This window comes from Equus asinus, chromosome 7 (genome assembly GCF_041296235.1).
Source record: "Equus asinus isolate D_3611 breed Donkey chromosome 7, EquAss-T2T_v2, whole genome shotgun sequence".
Lineage (NCBI taxonomy): Eukaryota > Metazoa > Chordata > Mammalia > Perissodactyla > Equidae > Equus > Equus asinus.
In genome coordinates, this window is record NC_091796.1 from 104807127 (window position 1) to 104814485 (window position 7359).

The 7359-nt window shown below is 42.6% G+C and overlaps 1 protein-coding gene across 6 annotated transcripts in view; it reads left to right on the forward strand.

Annotated features, from left to right (window-relative positions):
* EVL (Enah/Vasp-like) overlaps nucleotides 1–7359 on the forward strand; it is a 160334-nt gene that overhangs the window by 43547 nt on the left and 109428 nt on the right. The window lies entirely within an intron of this gene.

Here is a 7359-nt window from a genome sequence, read left to right on the forward strand (position 1 = left end):
CCCATACAACACTTGAGGTGTAAACACACAATCTAATATTTAATTTTTCTCAATCTCATTTTCTTGACTAGCTTGAGAGTTACTGGAAAGCAGAAACAATGTTTGCTACATCTTCATTCCATCTGTCTCACTTGAACAGAGCTGGAAGCATCGCGGCTTCTCAGCACTTTTTATTTATTCGTTTTTATTACCTTGTCTTTTCCCCCACCTCCTGCCATATGCCAATCATTGTTATGGGCCCTAGAAGGGGAAATAGCAGGAAGGAGGACAGTGGCTGCCTTTTGGATGGCTTTTCATTTCTAAGCCTGAAGGCGTGATTAGGATTTTGAGAGAGTGAGCCCAGTGAGCAGGACTAGCTTTTCAGTGGGCAGAAGGGGTCCAGGCAGGGGCCAGCAGGAAGGCCTAGGAGGGCCAGGTGATGGATTTTCAGAGCTGAGGCATCCACAAAAGGGTTTGAGCTAGTAAAAATGCCTGTCAAGTTTAAAAAGTCCGTACGCATTTAAATGAAAAATTTCTGATTCTTCTAGATTCAGATACAAACAAGCTAACACATGTGCAGGTGTACCCACTATATTCCAGGCACGTCTGTTATTACCTCTGACTTTCATGACCGTCCTATGAGCTAGTCATTATTATTACCATTGTACCTGAGAGACAGTTAAGAAGATCACTTCCTCAAAGTCACTCATCTGCCTAATTGGTAAAGCTGGAAATTGGGTCTAAGTCTTCTAACTGAAAAGGTAATGCTTGTTGTTGTCATTCCATAGCTGCCTCCAACCCTAATTTTGTAAAACAAGGAAAATCTGTCGGGTATTCTAGTGATATTTATTTGACATGTTTTGTTGAGTAAAGGAATCTATCGCATTTGTTGAACTTTGACTATGAGCATTGTAACCTGCTAAGCACTTTATATGCATAAACTCGTGTACTGCCGTCCTCATAAGGATCTTACGAAATAGCTGCTGTTGTTGTCATATCTGTTTCACAGATTTGAAAAAACAGTTCCTGTGCCGGCTTAATAACCTATCTAGCATCACGCAGAGCTGGCATTTGAACCCAAGACCATCTGACTTTGGGACCTGTGCTTTGACTGCTGTCTTAGTCCTACAAGGGCTTCATGGGGAACGAAAGTTATGTGGTCAGCTGTTTGAGAAAAATTGTACACCCACTCCCCTGGAAGAGGACGGTGCCTGGTGGTGTGAAGGCTCTGAGAGGTCTTGCCGGGGCAGGCTGGGCGTGGGGGAGGTGGGAATTTTGCCCCTGAGTTTCTCACATTTATTTGATGTAGGAACTTTATTGCCTAACACTTAATTTTCAGTTTATACTCTGGAAAATACTGCTCTAGTGGAAGAAGAATCTGAGCCTGGGAATTTGAAATGGGGGAAAAAAGAGAAACTTCAGGACAAAATACATAACTGGAAGATGATAAAAGAGCGTAAGATTCGAAGTCTCATTTGAGTGTGAGTTCAGGATCCTGCTTTTATTGGCTGTCTAATCTGGGCCAAATCATTTATTCTTTTTGGGTCTCACTTGCCTTATCTGTAAGGTGGGGTTGTGTGAGGGAAAGTGTGATTATATAGGCAAAAATGCTTTGTAAACACTAAAACTCTTAAGTTGTTGTTTTTAATTGTTATTTACCAAGTTCATTTCTGTCCCAGTACCTAGAACAGCATCTGCCAGCTATTTGAAGGACAATTAACCATTGTTGGATGAATGATTTTCTCTTCTGTGCCTCTGGGTTCTATTCTGATATGTTACAACTGAAGAATTATTTTCTTTCAGTTTTATTGAGATATAATTGACACACTGAAATTTTTTTAATAACACTTTGTTCCTTGAATTCTCCTTCTACATTGTGTTTTTGCTGGTTTTTATGTTCTTGGAGTTTAATGAAGTCACTCAGTTGGAAAATCAGGAACCATGTTTCTCACATTCACTTTGTTGTACCCCAATTTGGACTGCTAAGACAGTTTATTTTGTGTTTTTCTGACATGTCCCTGGCAGCAAGAAATTCTTGGACAGTTCCAAAATGGTAAATTTCATTCAACAGTGTGCATGTGTTGGGTTTTTTTGTTTTTGTTTTTTTACACTGCTCATTCCTCAGATGTGCCCATCTGTGTGTGTGTGTGTGTATTTTTTAAGGAACTTCTAACATTTCACCCTCTTGATGTAGTTACTCTTGATGTTTCCATGATAAGGTCTGGCTCTTTTTAAGGACTGTCAGGAAGAGAAACCTGCAATTTTGCATACCAGGGCAGTTCTTACTGCTGGAGCATGCTGAGAGGTGTGAGGGCCTTCTTTACCTGCTTTAAATAAGCCATTTGGTTTTCAGCATCTGGCCAAAGAGATAGATATGAGTTTGAGATTATTCCAATAGGTAAGACGTTGCACAAAGATCAAGAAATTTAAAAAGAGAGGCAGTCAAATCATTTTCTAGCAACCCATTTGTTTGCTGGAACAGCATTATTCCTAGAAAGATACTGCATTTTGTCCAGCAGCTGATTCGGAGACAAGGGGTTGGGTAGAGGGGAACTAGCAGTCCATTCCACAGTCACCTGACCTGGTCTTGTGGTTTATGTGGGCCTAACCCCTCCCCGCTGCTTTGAGGGTAGCACATGACCCAGGCTTAGCCAGGCCAAGGCTCAGTCCTCTGGCTCTGGTGGCTGGTTTAGGGGCAGGTCTGCCATCTAAGAGTTCCCCATGGGACTTGGGCTAGAGCTGCTAGGGAAGATGCCGGGTTTTCCTGGGATCAGGAGCTGTCAGGATCATGAAAGCCTCAAGTCATTGGTAGCCTTCTTTCCACCATAAGGGAAAAGATTATCTGATAATGAAGCCAACGGAAGGGAAGTAGAGTTCAGAGATGGCCAAGGAAACCAAATTCTCTTGGCATCACTGAGCCTGTGCTTCAGGCATTCATGCCCTGCTTAAGCCAGGCTTCTCCATGAGCCTTTATTTTTTTTTTTATTGCGCTATGTGAACTGATAAGTTCCATCTTTTCCCATTAATATCTGTAAGTTACAACCAAAGAATCCCAAATAATACAAAACTGCAAGGTAAATAAAAAGTATACTAAAACTCGTATCATTTTTACCTCCAGAGGACGTCACCATCCCAGTCATCTTCCAAATTGTCAGACCACTTTCAAAGTGTTGGATTCCGTGTAGGGGTTTAACAGAGGACTGCGGCCTAGGACGCTCTTATAAACTGAATTGTGTCCTCCCAAATTCATGTATTGAAGCCCTAACCCCTAATGTGACTGTATTTGGAGACAGAGCCTTTAAAGAGGTAATTAAGGTTAAATGGGGTGATAAGGGTGGCGCCCGAATTCAATAGGACTGGTGTCCTTATAAGAAGAGGAAGAGACACCAGGAACGCTCATACTCACAGAAAAGGCCATCTGTGAGCCAAGGTGAGAGGCCTCAGGAGAAACCAGACCTGCTGACACCTTGATATGCGACTTCCAGCCTCTAGAACTAGGAAAATAAATTGCTGCTGCTGAGCCACCCAGTGTAGGGTATGTTGTTATGGCAGCCCTTGCAAACTAATCAGGCACATTTAGAAGAAAGAGGAGCATGGTGAGGGGACTCAAGACCATGTCTGAGGGACAGTCCAGGAAGGCTTGGGGTGTGCTCTTAGAAGAAGAAAAGGCAGTGTTAGAACAGGAAAAGCGCATCAGCTATCCTGGTGCAGAGCTCTGGGAGTCAGTTTTTTGGACATAGTATTTTATTTTTCACTTTCCTGAAGCAGATATCTCAGAGCCCCTTGAGGCATCTCCAGTGGGGAAGAGAAGTGATATTTACTGAACACACTCTGTATCCCAGGCAGTGTATAGTAATCTTGTGTTCCTTCAGAGCTAGACCTTAGGGATGCAGCTGGGATAGCTTCTGTTTATTCAGTTATTAAGTGCCGAGAGCTCTGTTTACAATATATTATTTAATTAACACTGCGCTCAGCAAGTTAGAAATTAGCTCTCTCTTACAGATGAGGAAACAAACCTAGAAAGGGTGAGAACTTGATCGTGGTCACCAGGGTAGTTAGCAGCAGAGCCAGGACTAGAATTCATATCTACGGATTCCTGTTCTGTTGGGTTTCTTCCCTTGCTCTGTAATGAGGGGAAAGTGTAGACCAGGGAAGGCTGGCACGGAAATCAGTCCTGGGAGATGCCCACAAATGGCGAGCTGAAGGCAGCACAAGGGTCCTAGACCCTGGATACCCGCCAGGAGAGCCAGAGGCGCTGGCAGCCAGCTCTGTCGGTTTATAAAGCGCCACATTGGCCGTGCCTTGTAGAATTAGGAGGAAAAAAAGAAATTAAAATCTAAAGAAGTTGTGGCAAGTGGAGCAAATTGCTCAGCATGGGCAAAGCAACTATGGCAGGTTTTAGACAAACTGATCGTATCATGCCATTCTCTGGACAGGTTGCTAGCTCTGTTGGGCTGTAAATCCCTGACTTGCAACGTCAAAGAGCAGGAGCCGTGGACCGAGACTGGCAGACCTGCTAAGCCCACACCACCTCCCCTTGTTTAATGCCCACACAGTCTGGACGGCCAGGGCTCTTAGTCCAAATCAGTTACTATCTTAAAATGGCAAATGGGTCTGGGCCCCATTTGCATTTCACTTGTCCCTTTGCACCCTTAAACTTTTTTCTTTTTAATAAGCTAGCTATATTAATTGAAAAGTTAATAACTGCTCACAATAAAAGGCTCAAACAGAATAATGCTGCAGCTTCACTGGGATCCGTAAACATTCACCAGAGGCCAGAGCTTGAGTGAGTAGCTGTCTGGGACAGTCTTGGGCACAACTTAGGACCCTGTGTAGCCTGGGATTTCATTGTGTGTGTGTGTAATGCTGTAAAGAGACAATATGGCTTTGTTTACTCACAAAGATTAGAAATTAGGTGGCAAGTTTTGGGTTATTGGTTACTCTTATGACTTCGTTTGGGTTCTCTTGAATATATGCTGACTCTCCTAAAAGCAGAATTCCTCCAGAACAGGGACTGTGTCTCATCCAGTCTTTCCCCAGGGAGCCTGGAAGTGATCCCTGCAGATAACAGTACAGAAAAGAAAATGGGGTCATTAACCAAGACGCCAAATAAACATGAGAGCTGAGGGGAAAAAGGATAGTAAAGAAAAAGAGCGGCGCTTCTCCAAGTTAAACTATGGGGGCAGAGACCTCACAGATAATAAACACTTTTTAAACAAGAGTCCTCATATAACTACCCCATTATTTCAGTTTTTCCAGCTTTTCTATTATTGGTTAGGATGAAGTTCACTCATTCTCTAATTAAAGCAATCTTTGTCAGGCTTCTTAAAGTGGAACTTGAAATAAAATAAATAACTTGGGTATACAGTATGGATAAAAGAATTAGGTTTATTGAAGTGTTCAATAAACCACATGCAAGGAAGTTCTAAATAAACAACCGTGAGTTCCATCCCCCACCTAAGGGTGGTGAGTGGTTTCCTGGCCTGGACTCCGGCACGTCTTAACCCGCTCCGCTCTCTCTGGCTGGTGTGTCCGGGCACTGGCCTCGCTGTTGTTCTTACTGGTTTCTCTCCTATCAGTGTGCTTGCTTCTGGCACTTAGACAACTTGGCAAATGGCTCAGTACATGGTGCTTGTGTTAATAGCAGTTTGCTTCCTTCTACAAATTCTCACAAACTCCTTTTGTTTCTCTGCTTTCTCTCTGCTCCTTGTTTTTGTGCACTTTTTAAATTACCGTGTGTTTTCCTCTTCTGAACTCCTCCTTACTCCTTGTTCATGATATGCTGTGTGTTTACTCCTCTGCCCCTGGCTCCTCTCCCTCTGAGAGCCCCCTCTCTGGTCTGCACTCAGGCGACACCTTCTCTGCATTTGGATTACTTCTCTTTCCCACTGTTTTTCCCGTGATTTGACTTTAAGCATTGAGGCAGAGAGAGGGCAGTGTGGCTATTTACCTGCTCCTCAGAAAACTTGCCTGGACCAAACAAAACAAAACCTGACTCCTACACAGTGAACACAGTTCACGCCCAAGAAATTCAGCCTTTAATGGGTGTTCCTGTCCTTTTGCTTTTACATTTCCCCAGTCTGCACCAAAGGGTCTATACATGAGGCAGTGGGATGCCTCCCCTGGAACGCGAGAGACCAAGAGGAGCAGTTTCTGCTCTGTGCTTCTCCGTGTAACTGTTCATGACTTGTACTACCTGTGTTGTTAATTTGTTTGGTCCATAAGTAGCTCTGAGAGCTTTCATAAAAGTCACTTCACTGTTGTATGCTTGTTTCTTCCTCTTTCAAATTAGTATGATACTGTAGGCATGGAAGAGCAAATGAAATAATGGGTGTAATAATACATAAAATATCACACTATAATTCATGGTGCTGTTACTACAATAATAATGTATGGATATATCATATGTGGTAGTATGTGCGTTGTCATTGAATATGATTCCTGTTGACAATAAAGGTCCCCTTCCATTGTTCCCTTTAACTCCAAGACTAGGAAAGCAATCAGTAGTAATTAAAAAGAGAAAGTTACGTTTGGTAGAGTGGAGAAGATGCGTTTGAAAGGATATGGAACTTTGTTTCAGAACTCCTAGGTGTAAGATTATGCTCTACCAAGCTGTGGGATGTAGGGCAAGTCCTTCATGCTAGGCTTTCAATGACCTCCTTTTAATATGGTGATTGATAACCTCCCTGTCTGCTTCACAGAAGAGTGGATGAGTAAATGATGTAATATATCTGAAAGAACTTTGTAAACTGTAAAGTGTGATGCAAACGTAAAACAAGGCAGAATGTTGGCAGAGGGAAGGCTGGGGGAGGGTGTGCTGTGGTACAAAGACCTGGGTTCAAGGTGGCCTGTCACTTACTAGTTGAGAGGCCTTGAGCCTCTCTCCAAGCTTCAGCTCTCTAGTATTTAAAATGGAAATAATGATAATAAACGTGAAGAGCCCGGTACGCAGCGGTGTTTGGTAAATGTCTTTAAAAAGAGATGACTATTAGATGCACATCCTGATGTGACGTTTTCAACTGGGTATTGCCAAAAGGCCTTCACCACAGACGCATACTCCCTCAATCAGTTAGTCTGACTTAGTGTACTTGCCCGGGTATTATTGGGGAAGTGTTTTTTATTTGTGTGCCAAAATAATACCTGACTCAGAAAATCCTCACTGGAAGTTTTGCTTTTAATTTTCAAAGAATAGAACATTTCTAAGATAGGAATTAATAATATGTCTTTGATGGGGAACATAAAATAGTGAATAACGGTGCCCCATTCTCTAAAGCAGCTCTGTCCAATAGAAACATGGCACGAGCCACAAAAATGAGCCACTGAAGAATTTTAAATATTTAATAGCCCAATTAAGAAGAGTAAAAAAGAACAGATAAAATT